Source organism: Ascaphus truei, chromosome 2, assembly GCF_040206685.1.
Source record: "Ascaphus truei isolate aAscTru1 chromosome 2, aAscTru1.hap1, whole genome shotgun sequence".
Lineage (NCBI taxonomy): Eukaryota > Metazoa > Chordata > Amphibia > Anura > Ascaphidae > Ascaphus > Ascaphus truei.
Window position 1 is genome coordinate 53,092,390 of NC_134484.1, and position 15,135 is coordinate 53,107,524.

The 15,135-nt window shown below is 45.9% G+C and overlaps 1 protein-coding gene and 1 long non-coding RNA gene across 8 annotated transcripts in view; one reads left to right on the forward strand and one right to left on the reverse strand.

The window, feature by feature from the left end:
* Positions 1-15,135, forward strand: part of CSMD3 (CUB and Sushi multiple domains 3) — a 1,548,521-nt gene that overhangs the window by 834,184 nt on the left and 699,202 nt on the right. The window lies entirely within an intron of this gene.
* The window catches only part of LOC142478096 (uncharacterized), a 40,255-nt gene continuing 25,605 nt past the window's right edge, over positions 486-15,135 (reverse strand). Inside the window, exons 3-4 of one of the 2 annotated variants that reach the window (XR_012793001.1) lie at positions 2,897-3,336; positions 486-1,535 (exon numbers count right to left, since the gene is read on the reverse strand). This is a non-coding gene — a long non-coding RNA (uncharacterized LOC142478096). The remainder of the gene's footprint in view (positions 1,536-2,896; positions 3,337-15,135) is intronic. The other variant, XR_012792995.1, reaches the window with a different exon arrangement.

Consider the following 15,135-nt stretch of genomic DNA (forward strand, 5'->3'; position numbering starts at 1 on the left):
TTGAGAAATAAAGAATTAGTGAACGTGTAACCAATGAGATGGGTGCATTTTCTTTAACACTGTTCGCTAATTAGTTTTAAATCACATTGTAAATAAATCCACTGTCATATTGTAAAGCAGATGGCAGTGACAAACTTTACTGCATTACATGAATATTGAATAGAGATGATTTTCAATTTTATTTAGAAATCCCTTAAGAGTTTTGTAAAAAAAAAAAAAATCTGAATAAATTGAATATTTACTAAGCAATCAAAGTAAATGTCTGACAAAACAGAAACACAGATAACATTGTAAATGTAAGTTTCAATATTTAATACAATGCATTGTTACCCCACGTAGAGATCAAATATTGTGCTAGCCAGCAGAAAATACAATCTGTTCTGAAGTAAACAAAAACAAATCTTTGATAAATATAATATTTCTACAGATAAAGAAATGTTCTAATGCCAGCTTTCAGAATTACTTTATTCCATCATTGGTGCCTGAGGAAAGTGAATAATCCTGCCAAGCATAATTGTATTTACAACAGGCAGATTATACATTATTGCCCACTTTGCATGTTTTTTTTTTAATCCAAAACCATAACTTGAATTCTAGAACCAATTACTATGGGTTACTCTTGATGCAGAAACTAGATAGAACGCCCCCTAATAAACGGTGTTATTTTTACGTTTGTATTCATAATTTAAAGAGTCATTACCTCTTGCCATGTTTTTGTTTGTTTCAATAAATGCAGCAGTTCTATTCTTTTAAGGCAATTCAATTATCTAAGATGCCAATTGATCCATTCTCCTGTGATCGACCAGCAAAGAACCTGCTTCCCCGGGCACCCAATATGGCTGCCTATTTTCAAAAGAGGAAGTGCTGTGCTTTTCTATATAATTTCAATAGAAACCCAAGTAAGCTTAATACATTAAAACGCATTAAAAAGAGTGTAGGAGGGAGGTGCAGGCGTACACACAAGGAGACAGATTTGGGGAAATGTAAAACATGTCTTTATTCAACCTGTGCCTTTAACAAGGCAACGCATACAAAATGAAACAAAATAAACAAACACCTATCCCTGTGTAAAGGGTAACTCACTTCCCAGTCCCTCTCTACAAGTCTGGGAGGGAAAGCCCCTTGCCAGTCTATCACTCCAAAGTCTCAAAGGTACATCAATGCAGGTGACCTTTCATGTCAGTCTCCGAAGTCTGGATAGTTGTCTGCTTGAGGGTCCTGCGTCCTCTGTGTCCAGGCATAGAAGTCTGGACCCCTTGTGTCTTGCTGTCAGCACACAGCCCTCCTGGGTGCTCAAGACTCCATGAGTGCAGTTTCAGCAGGAGTTTTTAAACCTGTCCGATTACCAGTTGGAGACGTTAACCGTTTAGCAGAGGTGCACAATTTAATACATCTCATTAGAAATCTATTTATCCTGCCATGGCTTCGTACGTGTTTCCTCTTTCACCCCTCATATCGCTCTTTGGACCAATTTTGCTCCACAATTTTCTTAGCGTGTACTGTAGACTTGATTGGGGTCTATGTAGAAATATGATCTTTATAAAAAAAATTTGGGGGGGGGGGGAAATAATGTACATATAGTGGTAAAAAGTAGCTCTAACAGTTTTTTAACGAGCTTTAACACTGACAAAGAAAAGCTGTATGAAAAGCCAAAAAAAAACCAAATCGCTTTTTTTGCCAGAAATTGCTATTCACTAAGCAGTTATAAGCTTATTGTACTTTAAAATGTTGCAATATATTGGTGCTAGCTAAAGGCGGGTGCAAAAAATATTGCAAGAGGCATAAAAGCATTTTCTTTTATTTTTACTGCAGAGGATTGATACTGGAGGACAGCAGAGACCCCCAGGGACCCCCGGAGATCTGTGGATCCACAAGAGTTTCTCCAGGAGGTCCCCGACAGCCTCCAGTATCAATCCTGTGCAATAACAATAAAATTGCAGCCAGTTTCATTACCTTAGCAGAAGACACTTAGGTAATGAATGGGTTAAACAGAAAGCACTGCATAGTTGTTGGTACAGGTGGTTAGTGAAGCTTGTAGTTACCCCAGGGTGGGTGGCAGTAGAATTAGGGTAACCAGACATCCCGGTTTAGCCTGGACAGTCCCAGTTTTTATGATGTGTCCTGGTGGGCAGTCATACTCTGAAATTTCCCGTTTTTTACTGAGTGTCCCGGGGAGGGAAGAACAGATGGTTGGCCTAGCAGCAGCTGCTGTAGGAGATGCCAGTGGGAAGGAGAGCAGAGCTTATGATTGGCCTGGTAAAGGATGGTGGGGGCGGGGTTAGCAGCAGAGGAGCCTTTCAGTAAGATTTGGAAGCAGTGAGTATTTCTGCTGTCTGCTACCAGGGCAAAAGATGAACTCCCCCCTTCTCCAGTGACAAGGAGTGGAGAGACAGAGGAGAGAGAGACAGAGGAGAGAGAGAGACAGAGGAGAGAGACAGTGGAGAGACAAAGGAAAGAGAGAAGAGAGAGAGAAAAGAGAGAGAGAGAAAAGAGAGAGAGAGAAAAGAGAGGGAAAAGAGAGAGAGAGAGAGAAGAGAGAGAGAGAAAAGAGAGAGAGAGAAAAGAGAGAGAAAAGAGAGAGAAAAGAGAGAGAGAAAGAAAAGAGAGAAAGTAAAGAGAGAGAAAAAAAAAGAGAGAGAGAAAAGAGAGAGAGAGAAGAGAGAGAATAGAGAGAGAGAAGAGAGAGAGAGAAAAGAGAGAGAGAGAAAAGAGAGAGAGTGAAAAGAGAGAGAGTGAAAAGAGGGAGAGAGTTGCCAAAAGACCCGGAATCGATGAAAGCTTCAACCTCTACCTGAAGATCCGGACCCACGAGTGTTATGGGGAGGACTATCTTCTTCGGTAGTTCCTTAGGGAGAGAGGGGGAAGAAGAAATAGTACCCAGTAGAAGCCCCTCTACCTTTACTGGGCGTTCCCATTTCCCGGTTTCAAGCGGCAATGATGAAGTTGGTGATCTGGGGAACCGCAGTAGAAGCAGAGACTCTCCTCACGGCGTCGCGCTTTCTCAGCGGCCCGAAGCTGTTGACTGCCGATTTGCATCGATTCCGGGGCGTCCAACACAGGGAGGGCCAAAGAAGGAGACCTAGGAGAAACAGACAAGGACGAGAGAGAACGAGAACGGTGGCGCTCATGGCGTCGTTCCTGAGTACGCTGATGAATCTGGATACTGAGAGGTATTAGTTCCTCGAGGGATGAAGGCCGGGCGAGAGCTGCAAGGTCATCCTTGAGAGATTCGGACAAACCGTGCCAGTATGCCGCAGCAAGAGCTTCATCGTTCCACTGGGTTTCTACAGCGATGGTGCGGAACTCCACCGCGTATCTTACAGTTGACCTACGATCCTGAGAGAGAAGAAACAAGGATAAAGCGTCAGTCTCCCTACGTGCGGGTGTGTCAAAAACCTGTTGGAACTCATGCTGGAATTTGGAGTAATGTTGGGTTATATCTGGTCTGTGTTCCCAGAGGGGAGAAGCCCAAGCGAGAGCGTCGCCAGTGAGTAGGGCATAGACTTAGGCCACCTTTGTACGACCAGTGGGGAAGTGGGACAGGGACATCTCGAATTGCACGTCACACTGATTCAGGAACCCTCGGCAAACGAGGGGATCCCCGTCGTACCGGTTGGGGGGTGGAATACGTGGCCCCGGATTACTTATAGGTACTGGGACCGGGGTATATGGTGCCACAGGAGCTTCCCAGAGAGACAAATTAGACAGTCTCTGTGTGACATTAGTAAGTTGATCGCTTAGGAATTGCCAATGTTCCATGGAAACACCTTGGCCCACCTCAGGGGGGTCTGCATTTGTTGGGCTCTGCATAATGTAACGCCTGTATGCCCGCAGACCTGGCCAGTCCCCAGTACTGAGGTGGGTAAAGGTATAACACGCACCCACAGCAGTGAGGGCGTGCCCTGAGTTTGGTAGTAGCGTTGCCGGGCCTGGTGAGCAAGGGTTAACGTAATACTTGCTGAGTCCGGGGTGCAAAGGGTCGGAGGGTAATGTCCAAGTGCCAGAGTTCAGGGGTTGGAGAGAGCAGCGTAGTGATGTCCAAAAGCCAGGGTTCAAGGGCAGGAGAAAGCAGTGTAGTCAAATGCAAAGCAGAGTTCAAGTTCAAGGCAAGGAATCCAAACAGGGGCAGGGACAGGAACCAGAGCTGAAACAGACAAGGGAGCTAGGCATAGACACTGCACACACAGGAGCTACAGGAAATCTATGCAAAGCAAGGACTGAGAGGACAGAGTGAGGTAATATAGGAAGAGGGGCCAATAGGGATGAGAGGTGGAGCAGAGGTTTGAGTGGGTAATTGCAGGGATAGGTCAGAGTGAGCAGGGGAGGAGACAAGAAGGTAATCCAAGGTAATAGCCTGCAACCGACGGGGGACGGAGCCAGAGCGTGGGGGCGGCAAGTAACTAGAGCGGGTGCGCGCCCTGTGTAACCCTGCTATGCGCGCACACCACGCGTGCACCAGAGCCTGGGGGAAGACCAGCGGAGGAGGAGCACAGGAGAGGAGACATATGGGAAGGAGGAACGAAGGAACCAGGTAGGGGATGGACAGAGATGACAGAGGCATGCCGAGGAGCGCGTGACACACAATAGGGAACCCGCGATCGTGAACGCGCGCGCTTGGTGAGGGGACTGCGCGCGCGCAGAGTGTGAGCCTGGGCGTGCGGACTGTGCCGGGGAGGAATGGCTGAGGGGGGAAGGTAGAGATTGGGGATGTAGGGGTGTGGAGGGACTAGGCACTGTGGAATCTTGGTGACGGGGACGCGCTGGGAACTGCGAGTCCCCCAATCCGTTACACTTAGCGAATACCGTTTTGACACATGTTATAGAGCAAGATAAACCAATGCAAAGTATATTGACAATGCGCTGATTTTATCAATGTTTAGTGAATAGTCCTGTAGGAGGACGTGCGCAGAGGTATGCAATGGAGACTTTTTAAGCTGAAATTAAATAAGGCTTTTATTGCGCCTGTTTCTTTAACATAAGAAAATCATCCAAATATATGCAAATAAGGGGTCAAACAAAGCTTCTGTTCCACTTGGGAGTATTTCTAGTGAAACCTATGCAGTCCACAACTCCCTTTAGATTAGCATGTCTCCCAGCCCCAAACATATATCTTGATATGTGCAAATATACAAAAAGTCTTATAAAAGAAAGTCTTATCTGTTTTCTTGTAGTTGGAGGGAAAGTCTTCTCTGTTCCTGGGTTGCTGCCTTTTTCCTCAGGCTATATCAGCATTCAGGTTCAGAAGTGCTTTCCCCTGTGTCTTGCAAGCCGCGTGCAGTTTCTTCTGGAAGGCTCATGACATCTGTTCCTATGGTCAGTCCCACAGTTTGTGAGACTCAGGAAATCTCCCTTCCTTTTTCAAGGGCAGGCTTTTCTAACAAACCTAATCAGCCAGATGGTGTTGGTTAATTGACAACCAGCAGTTAACCACCACACTGCTGGATTAGAGGCACATTTCCAGAACAGGGATAAACCCCTGTTACATACCTCCCCTGTTTGTGAGAAGCTCGGGCTTGCCACGGCCAAAGCCCATCCTTCCACTCTCATTCGAGACATCTCTGTGAATTGAATGAGAGTGGATGGAGGAAGAGAACCCTCAGTCCCGCTGGGATTGGAGCCCTTTCTCCAGTTTTTTCGTGTCTCCTTCCGAAAGTGCTTGAGATCAGCACTCCTCAGTCGCTCGAGGAGGACTTTTTCCAGGTTTAGTCTTTTTACTGCGTGCGCCGTCATGAGATTTCCCTCGCGTCGGGTGCTCGTCTTATTGTAGGCAGACTGTATGGCAATAGTTGCAGAGCGTTTGAAAACAGCCCTTTGAGTTTTCCGCTCTTGAAGCTATCTCTCTGCACTTTTTCCACTCAATGGAGTTGCTAGTTCAGCTTCTTTGAGATTGAGTTGCAATTCCACATCCACTTTCAGAGAATGTCCCATCTTTTCAGATTCATCAGCTAAGGATTCTTATGGTTTTTATTCAGCACGTGTACATTTTTTTGTTGTCTGTTGGGTGGCTGAAGGTTTTGCTAGTGCTTGTTTAGGTGGTTCAAATTTTGCAATCTTGTTTTTCAGACGAGCGGTATTCCCAGCTCTCACTGTTCCCTTGTCTTCATGGGTTTTTGTGGCTGTGGGATACTGACGCTTAGTCAGGGTCAATACTTGTCCTTGTAGGACTGTAATCTCATCCGCGAGAGATCCCTGTTTTATGAGTGCATCTTGCAAGTCTCTTCTCAGGGAATTTATCTGCACACTTTGCTTTCTCTGAGCTTGCTTCCACATTTTCATTGTATTGTGAAGCACTGCGAATTTCTTTGCTCGGCCCACAGTTACTTGTCTCAGTTTCTGGACCTTCTTGTGCTCCCTTTTTTGCCGAGTCACCTGGGTTCTAAGCTTGCCCTTTAGCGATGCTTTGGTGATGCTCAGGGTAGCCTTCAGTTTCTCATGCTGCTTTGCGGGGACATACTGGGTAATCAGACGTTCCTGAGCACTTGTACTTCTTTAGCAGCCTGCAGATTGTCTTCCTGCAGAGTTTGCTGCTTCTCCTCGGCCTTCTGGAGGTGTGTATGCAGACCTTGCAGTTGGTTCTGCAGTCGGTGCTCTTCTTCAAACTTCTCATCTTCCAAAAGTCTATTTATTTATTTAAGCTCGTGCAGTTTTTCATTCTTTTCCTTGATGTAGTCTGTCAAATGAGAATTTTCTACTTTCAGTTTTAAGTTTTCTCTTTTTAATCTTAAATATTCTCCTTTTTCAGTCTCTGTACTATTCATGGCCTCCTTGCAGTCCTCCTTCCATTTTTGCACATCTGCTTGGAGGCGGGCTGTCTCCTGGCGTGAGACTTCCATCTCCAGGTTTAGGTTCTGAAGCTCCTTCTGAGAGACTTTGAGATCTAAGTTAAGATGGAGGATAGTTTTCTTTGCAATGTCCAGCTCCTCAGTGAGACTGTGAAGTTCCTTTCTGGAGACTTCCAGTTCTGTGCGGCAGCTGTTGGTCTCATGATGTGAGGCATCCAGTGCTCTGCGGAGTGTATGAATCTCTTTCTGAGATACGTCCACCTCTGTCCGGACACTGTTGACCTCTTGTTGTGAGGCATTCAGTTGTAGGCGAAGACCGTGAACCTCTTGCTGAAAGACTGTAATCTCCTTCAGTGCCTCCTCATACTTCCGCTTCAGCTTAGCCATCATTTTATTGGATTGGTTCTTCTTTTCCACCATGGTGGCTTTTGTAGTGTTTGCAGCATCTAGCTCAGTCTTGAGATCGTCCAATTCTGTCCTGGCCAAAGAGTAAACTGTGAGCACATGTTTCTGTAGCTTCACATTATTTTTCTGTAGCTCTGTGTAACCATCTTTCTTTTGTTTCAATTGTTCACGGAGCATATCACAGTCATGCCTGGCATTTTTCAGGGCATATACAGCGCTGGTCAAGGGATCAACACTCACTGGTTCCGGCTCCGCTTCCCTGGGATGGTTGGTTGAGGGTTCCTCACTGTTGGCACCGGACAGACACTTCTTTGGGGTACATGACTTCTGCCTTGGGCCCTCTGGATATTTGGTTATCCGCGGGATGAATTCTCCATTTTCTCTAGGCTGCAGGGCAACTCGGCCCCCCTTTTTCTCCACAGGATCTGCGGACGTGTCTGTTCCTTCCACGGTATGTGAAGAACTGCTTTTCTTTTTCTTTTTCCGCCTTTTTGTTTTGGATGACTCCGTTCCATCAGGAATACTGGGGTCTCCTTCTTTATTTGATACTTCAGCGGCTTCACTGTATACGCCAGGCTTTTCTTGCAGTTGCGTTAGCTGACAGAAATATTTGGTGATCTGCTGCTCCCGCTCTTTCTCCTGCCGATCATATTCGTCATCATAGAGAGTGGTCTTTTCGGTTCGTGCCGAGTTCAGGCACCCCCACCATTCTTGGGATGTTTTGTGGGTGTGACTCGGTTCGGGTTCCCGGTAAGAGATGTCTTCCTCTTTATTGGACTGGAAGGGCCACTCTTCCGTGGGATAGGGTTCATTACAGGAACGCTGCGCCTTGTCCTCCGTTTTGGGGCTATGTATGTATGTATGTATGTCTTTATTTGTATAGCGCCATAAAATGTACATAGCGCTTCACAGTAGTAATACATATCATATAAATAACAAATATAAATAACACATCATGGGAATAAGTGCTTCAGACATACTGTAAAAGTAACATTAAGGAAGGAGTCCCTGCTCCGAGGAGCTTACAATCTAATTGGTAGGTAGGGAGAACGTACAGAGACAGTAGGAGGGAATACTAGTAAGTGCGTCTGCAGGAGGCCAAGCTTTGTGTCATGTGTCCATGATTATCCAGTGCTACTCATATGCTTCTTTAAGCAGATGTGTCTTAAGGTGGGTCTTAAAGGTGGATAGCGAGGGGGCTAGTCGGGTATTGAGGGGAAGAGCATTCCAGAGGTGTGGGGCAGAAAGTGAGAAAGGTTTAAGGCGGGAGAGAGCTTTAGATACAAAGGGGGTAGAAAGAAGACATCCTTGAGAAGAACGCAAGAGTCGTGATGGTGCATAGCGAGAAATTAGGGCTGAGATGTAATGAGGGGCAGAAGAATGTAAAGCTTTAAAAGTGAGCAGTAGAATTGAGTGTGAGATACGCGATTTAATCGGAAGCCAGGACAGGGATTTCAGCAGGGGAGACGCTGAGACAGATTTAGGAAAGAGTAGAGTGATTCTGGCAGCAGTGTTTAGGATAGATTGTAGGGGAGACAGGTGAGAGGTAGGAAGGCCGGACAGCAGGAGGTTGCAGTAATCGAGACGTGAGAGAATGAGGGCCTGAGTCAGAGTTTTAGCAGTTGAGTAACAGAGGAAAGGGCGTATCTTTGTGATATTGCGGAGGAAAAAGCGACAAGTTTTAGAAACGTTTTGAATATGAGAGGAGAATGAGAGAGAGGAATCAAGTGTGACCCCTAGGCAGCGTGCTTGGGCTACTGGGTGAATGATCGTATTTCCAATAGCAATGTGGAAGGATGTAGTAGGGCCAGGTTTGGGAGGTAGTATAAGGAGCTCTGTTTTTGCCATGTTAAGTTTCAGTCGGCGGATGGCCATCCAGGATGATATTCCAGAGAGGCATTCAGAAACTTTGGTCTGTATAGCAGGTGTAAGGTCAGGGGTTGAAAGGTAAATTTGTGTGTCGTCAGCATAGAGGTGATATTTAAACCCAAAAGATGTGATTAGGTCACCTAGAGAGAGTGTGTAGAGAGAAAAGAGAAGGGGTCCCAGGACAGAGCCCTGGGGTACCCCCACAGAGAGATCAATAGAGGAGGAGGAGGTGTTAGCAAAAGAGACACTGAAGGTACGATGGGAGAGGTAAGAGGAGATCCAGGATAAAGCTTTGTTCCGAATACCAAGAGTATGGAGAATGTGAAGGAGAAGAGGGTGGTCCACGGTGTCGAATGCTGCAGAGAGGTCGAGTAATATGAGCAGAGTGTAATGACCTCTGTCTTTGGCAGCGTGGAGGTCGTCAGTTATTTTAGTGAGGGCTGTTTCAGTAGAGTGAGCAGTGCGGAAGCCAGATTGTAGAGGGTCTAGTACAGAATAGGTGTTGAGAAAGTGTAGCAATCGAGAGAATACAAGACGTTCAAGGAGTTTGGAGGCAAAAGGCAGGAGGGAGACAGGTCGATAGTTAGAAGGACAGGTAGGGTCAAGCTTGCTGTTTTTGAGTAATGGTATAACGGTTGCATGCTTGAAGGATGAAGGAAAGGTACCAGAGTAGAGGGAAGAGTTAAAGATCTGTGTGAGCATAGGGATTATAGAAGGAGCAAGAGGTTTTAGGAGATGGGAGGGAATGGGGTCAAGTGGGCAAGTGGTAGAGGGCGAAGAGGAGATCAGCAGTGATACATCCTCCTCCGAGATAGCAGAAAAAGAGTCAAGAAAGACAGGAGGAGAGTTGGGAAGCATTGTGGGATGGGAGGAGGCAACAGATGGGATGTTCTGCCGTATGGACTCCACCTTTTTCTTAAAAAAGTCAGCAAAGTCCTGAGGTGAGATGGATGAAGAAGAGGAGGCAGCTGAGGGTGGTCTGAGTAGAGAGTCAAAGACAGAAAAGAGACGGCGTGGGTTAGACTTGTGTGTGTTGATTAGTGATGAAAAGTAGGTTTGTTTAGCCTGAAAGAGGGCAGAGTTGAAACAGGATAGCATAAATTTGTAGTGAATAAAGTCTGCGAGCGTATGAGATTTCCTCCAGAGGCGTTCAGAGGAACGAGTGGAGGAACGCAGCATGCGTGTGTGGGAGTTTAGCCAGGGTCTGGGGTTAGAAGGGCGAGGACGGCAGAGAGAAAGTGGGGCATGAAGATCAAGAGAGGAAGATAAGGCAGAGTTGTAGTTGCTGACCAGGTTGTCAGGGTCTGAAGCGGAACTGAGAGAGGAGAGGGAGGAGCGTAAAGTGGAATTAAGAGCTGGTAGGTTAATAGAGTGCAGGTTTCTGCAAAAACGAGGGCGAGATGGAGATGGAGATGGAGAGAAGCGAGAGAGAGAAAATGAGATGAGGTGATGGTCAGAGAGAGGAAAAGGGGAAATGGAGAAGTCGGAGAGAGAGAAGTTTTTAGTGAAAACCAGGTCTAATTAGTGGCCATCCTTGTGGGTGCTGGCTGCAGTCCACTGTTGAAGGCCAAAAGAAGAGGTTAGAGAAAGAAAGCGGGAAGCCCAAGGAAGAGAGGGGTCATCAATGTGGCAATTGAAGTCCCCAAGGAGAAGAACAGGGGAGTCTGAGGAGAGAAAGAAAGAGAGCCAGGATTCAAAGTGAGAGAGAAAGGCAGAAGGGGGATGAGTAGAGGAAGGTGGGCGATAGATGACCGCCACATGGACCGGGAGAGGAGAGAAGATCTGGACTGTGTGAGCCTCGAAGGAGGGAAAAGCAAGAGAGGGGGGAATAGAAACTGTTCTGTAACGGCAGAGAGAGGAGAGCAGGAGCCCCATGCCTCCACCCCTGCCATCAGGGCGTGGAGTGTGGGAGAAGGAAAGGCCACCGTAGGAGAGGGCAGCTTCCAGAGCAGAGTCAGACTGAGTGAGCCAGGTCTCAGTTATAGCAAAGAGAAGCAGGGAGTGAGAGAGAAAGAAGTCATGCACAGAGAGGAACTTGTTAGAGAGGGAGCGAGCATTCCAAAGTGCACAGGAGAAAGGGAGAGAGGAGGGAGGGTGGCAGGGGATGGGTATGAGGTTAGAGGGGTTGACACCAGAAGGAGTAGAAGTTGCATGTGGAAGGCGAGGACGAGAGCAAGTAGAAATAAGGCAGGGACCAGGATTGGGAGAGATATCCCCAGAAGCAAGGAGGAGAAGCATGGACAGAAAGAGAATGTGTGAGGATGATTTGTAGGGGTGTGTTTTAGTGCAGGCGGCATAACTGTGTGGTGACAGAGGGCGCAGGTAAGAGAGGAGTTCATGTGAACTGAGAAGTGGTGAAGTAAGGAGAGATGGCGAAATATGAATAGAGTTAGAGACATGAGGCTGGTGGAAGGAAGTGCATAATTTGAAAATAAGTGAGGTTACAGTAAATATAAAAAGTAAAGGTGGCATCACAACAATAGTAATGTGTTGAGATGTGCAGTGTGGGATGATAACCTTCTTTCCAGCGTAGTTCAAGTGCAGGAATCAGAAGCAGTAGATTGTGTCCACTTTTTCCACTTCTTTTTGAACTTCCTTTTTTAAACTTCCACTACTTTAAAGATTTCTACTTAAAAGCATTTCTGCTTAAGAGCAAAGGCTGCAAGCAGCAATGGCTGTTGTAAGTTTACTTATATACATTTAGAAGGTCACCTGGTTGGCTATCAGGTGTAATTTTCTTCCTGACCTCAGGAGGCGCTATTGCAGCTGTTGCCACTGTATTTGCTAGAACCCCCAATTGTGGTAGTCCTACAGGTGGGCATATTTTGCTTGTAGAGGTCGTAGCTCTCACAGGCATCTCTGTAGACTTTTTTTTTTCTTGGGTAAGTTTTACAATATCAGCAGTACTGTGCACGCATTCTCTCTCATTAGGTATACTGGATGTGCAGTTGCTAAGTAAAAACTTCTGTTTGCTTTACACCATTTACTTGCTAGGTACATTCCCTCCGCTTCAGCCAAATAATGTGGTTTTCTGCTTGAGTTCAGTAATTTTCACTCTCAACTTTGGGTATTATGGCATTCACTCTTCACACTTTGGGTGCCTGTTTTACTCCCAAGATACATAGACAGACTTTATTTGCAGAAAAAAAAATATATTCTTTGCAGTGGAATATTTCTTTCACTCCCAGCAGGGTGACTCAACACTCAGCAATTGGCTTTGGGATACCTTTTACACAGCTCAGCAATTCCTTTTTCCCCAGTAGGTCAATTTTACCCTCAGCACTTGTTTACTGAAAATTCCCCTTCTTCAGTACAGTCTTGCATCAATTTTCACACTTTTCTGCATATACTCCATTCACAGCTGGTAGTCCTATGAGGTGTGGCAGCCTTAGCTTGCAGAATCAGTACCGCTCGTGGGTCACCATCTGTATTCACTGCTTCAGCGAAACATTTGAAAACAACAAACGTCTATCCCTTTTAAGGGCTAACTTACTTCTTGAACCCTGACTACGGCTGGAAGGCAAAACCCCTATTTCAATGACCATATTACACTTTATTGTGATAGGCAAATAAGGTTTACCTGCTTCAGCACAGTCTCTCTCTCCTCTTGGGATCGGGGAAAAGAGTCCATCTGTGGTTTTGTGTGTTTCAGTGCAGTGTAGATTTCCTGCCTGGGTGTGTATCCCATTAACTCTGGTCTCTGCTGCATGAGATCCTTTGTTTATGTTGCTCAGGCTGTTTGTAGGCAAAAAGCACAAAAAAAAATTCACAGGCAATCTCCGGGGCCCTTTTAACTTCAAGGGCCACCTCAGTCCCAATTCTGACACCATATGTAGGAGGACATGCGCAGAGGTATGCAATGGAGACTTTTTAAGGTGAAATTAAATAAGGCTTTTATTGCGCCTGTTTCTTTAACATAAGAAAATCATCCAAACATATGCAAATAAGGGGTCAAACAAAGCTTCTGTGCCACTTGGGAGTATTTCTAGTGAAACCTATGCAGTCCACAACTCCCTTTAGATTAGCATGTCTCCCAGCCCCAAACATATATCTTGATATGTGCAGATATACAAAAAGTCTTATAAAGGAAAGTCTTATCTGTTTTCTTGTAGTTGGAGGGAAAGTCTTCTCTGTTCTTGGGTTGCTGCCTTTTTCTTCAGGCTATATCAGCATTCGGGTTCAGAAGTGCTTTCCCCTGTGTCTTGCAAGCAGCGTGCAGTTTCTTCTGGCAGGCTCAAGACATCTGTTCCTATGGTCAGTCCCAAAATTTGTGAGACTCAGGAAATCTCCCTTCCTGTTTCAAGGGCAGGCTTTTCTAACAAACCTAATCAGACAGGTGGTGTTGGTTATTTGACTACCAGCAGTTAACCACCCACTGCTGGATTAGAGGCACATTTCCAGAACAGGGATAAACCCCTGTTACAAGGTCACATAGTTTGATCTCTGAAATGATGTATTGTGTCATGTCACCTGCTTGATAAATAGGTTAATTTTATATTTACCGTTGAAGTGTTGTATGTATGTAGCACCTTTTCCCCACCCTAAGTGAGATCATATAGCTACCGTTGTATTCTGGTGCTGGTGCATACATGTGAGGTAGAACAGAAGGCCTGATATCTCCGCTATGGTGTAGGGAGACATCAGGACAGGCTATCAGGGGTGGTTTGTCGGTTAACACAGCACCTCCAGCCCAGGAGGGCCCTGGAGCAGCCAGGATGAACTTCATGGGCAACTCTTCTTTGTATTCACACTCCAGACATCACACCAGAGAGAGTATAATTGGGATTTATTGGGTACATCATAGGTATTACAGGTTCCATTCCCTGAAGGCAGTACCCCTGGCTCCTCAGCATACCTTTCCCCCAACAGGGAAAGGCCTCAGCCCACTCCTGTCCTGGAGAGACTTACTGCTGCGTCCTCATAGCAGGGATGGCAGCACAGAAATAACTCCCACAACCCTTGCTCTGACCTCTAAAGGGAAACCTCCTCCTTCCCAGTGGCTTGTAAGCCAGCCTCCTATCAGTCATAGGCCCCCTTGTAATACCAGGCTACTCCTGAACTTTATTAGGTAACACATATAACAATACAACCAGGCCCTGCAGGATTTGCTCCCAACACTGCCCACTATTTACAGTGCTAGATGGGCCAGAGAATTAGTAGCCCAAGGGGACTTGGCTACACATTTTTATCTTTAAGCATCAACTAAGTTTGCATAACTTCACAATTTTTACAACAAGACAATAACAGTGGAGGGAATATAATATTACAGATAATATAAGTATATCAAGACGTGTGTAACAGCATATGAGTAGCTCCCTAGTTGATACTTTACATCTCATGCACTGACCTTGGCCCCATATCAGACACACTTTCCAGAACTCTCCTACTGTCTCTGTATGTTCTTTATACGTACCACTTAGATGGTAACCTCTTCGGGGCAGGGACTCGTTTTCCTGATGTGAATTTAATGTCTGAAGCACTTATTCCCATTATGTTTTATATTATTTCATGTGTATTCCTGCTATCAAGCATAATGTACATAAATGGCGCTATATAAATAAAGACATACATACATCTGGTGAAAGGAGTCCCAGCCCCAAAAAGTTTACAATCTATTCGGCATGTGGGAGACTAACAAAAACATTAGGAGTATATTACTTTAGTTTATTGAGTGTTGCCATTTATGTATGGCAGGTTTCACCATACAGTAGTCATCTTAATAATATCTCTAGTCTTACAAACACAGTGTAGCCCAGCTCCACGCACACCTCCCTGCCGGGTGGGGAAGGGCTGCATGGGCGATCGGGTAGCCGGATCTCCCTTAAAGATGCTTGTACAGGGCATCGCCATCTTGATTCCTCGCGCATGCGCAACGTCACCATCGCACATGCGCAGTAAAGTCGAGTGCGGCAGCCATCTTAGAAGATGACTCTGCACAGGAATATGAGTCACAGCAGCCCCAGGGGCTGCTTACCATATGGGGAAACACAGCCAATAGGGCTGACGGAGCCACACAGAGCTGAGGACAGGAGTTTGGCGCAAATGCAGGGACCATGCCAGTCAGAGCAGGAACAGCAAG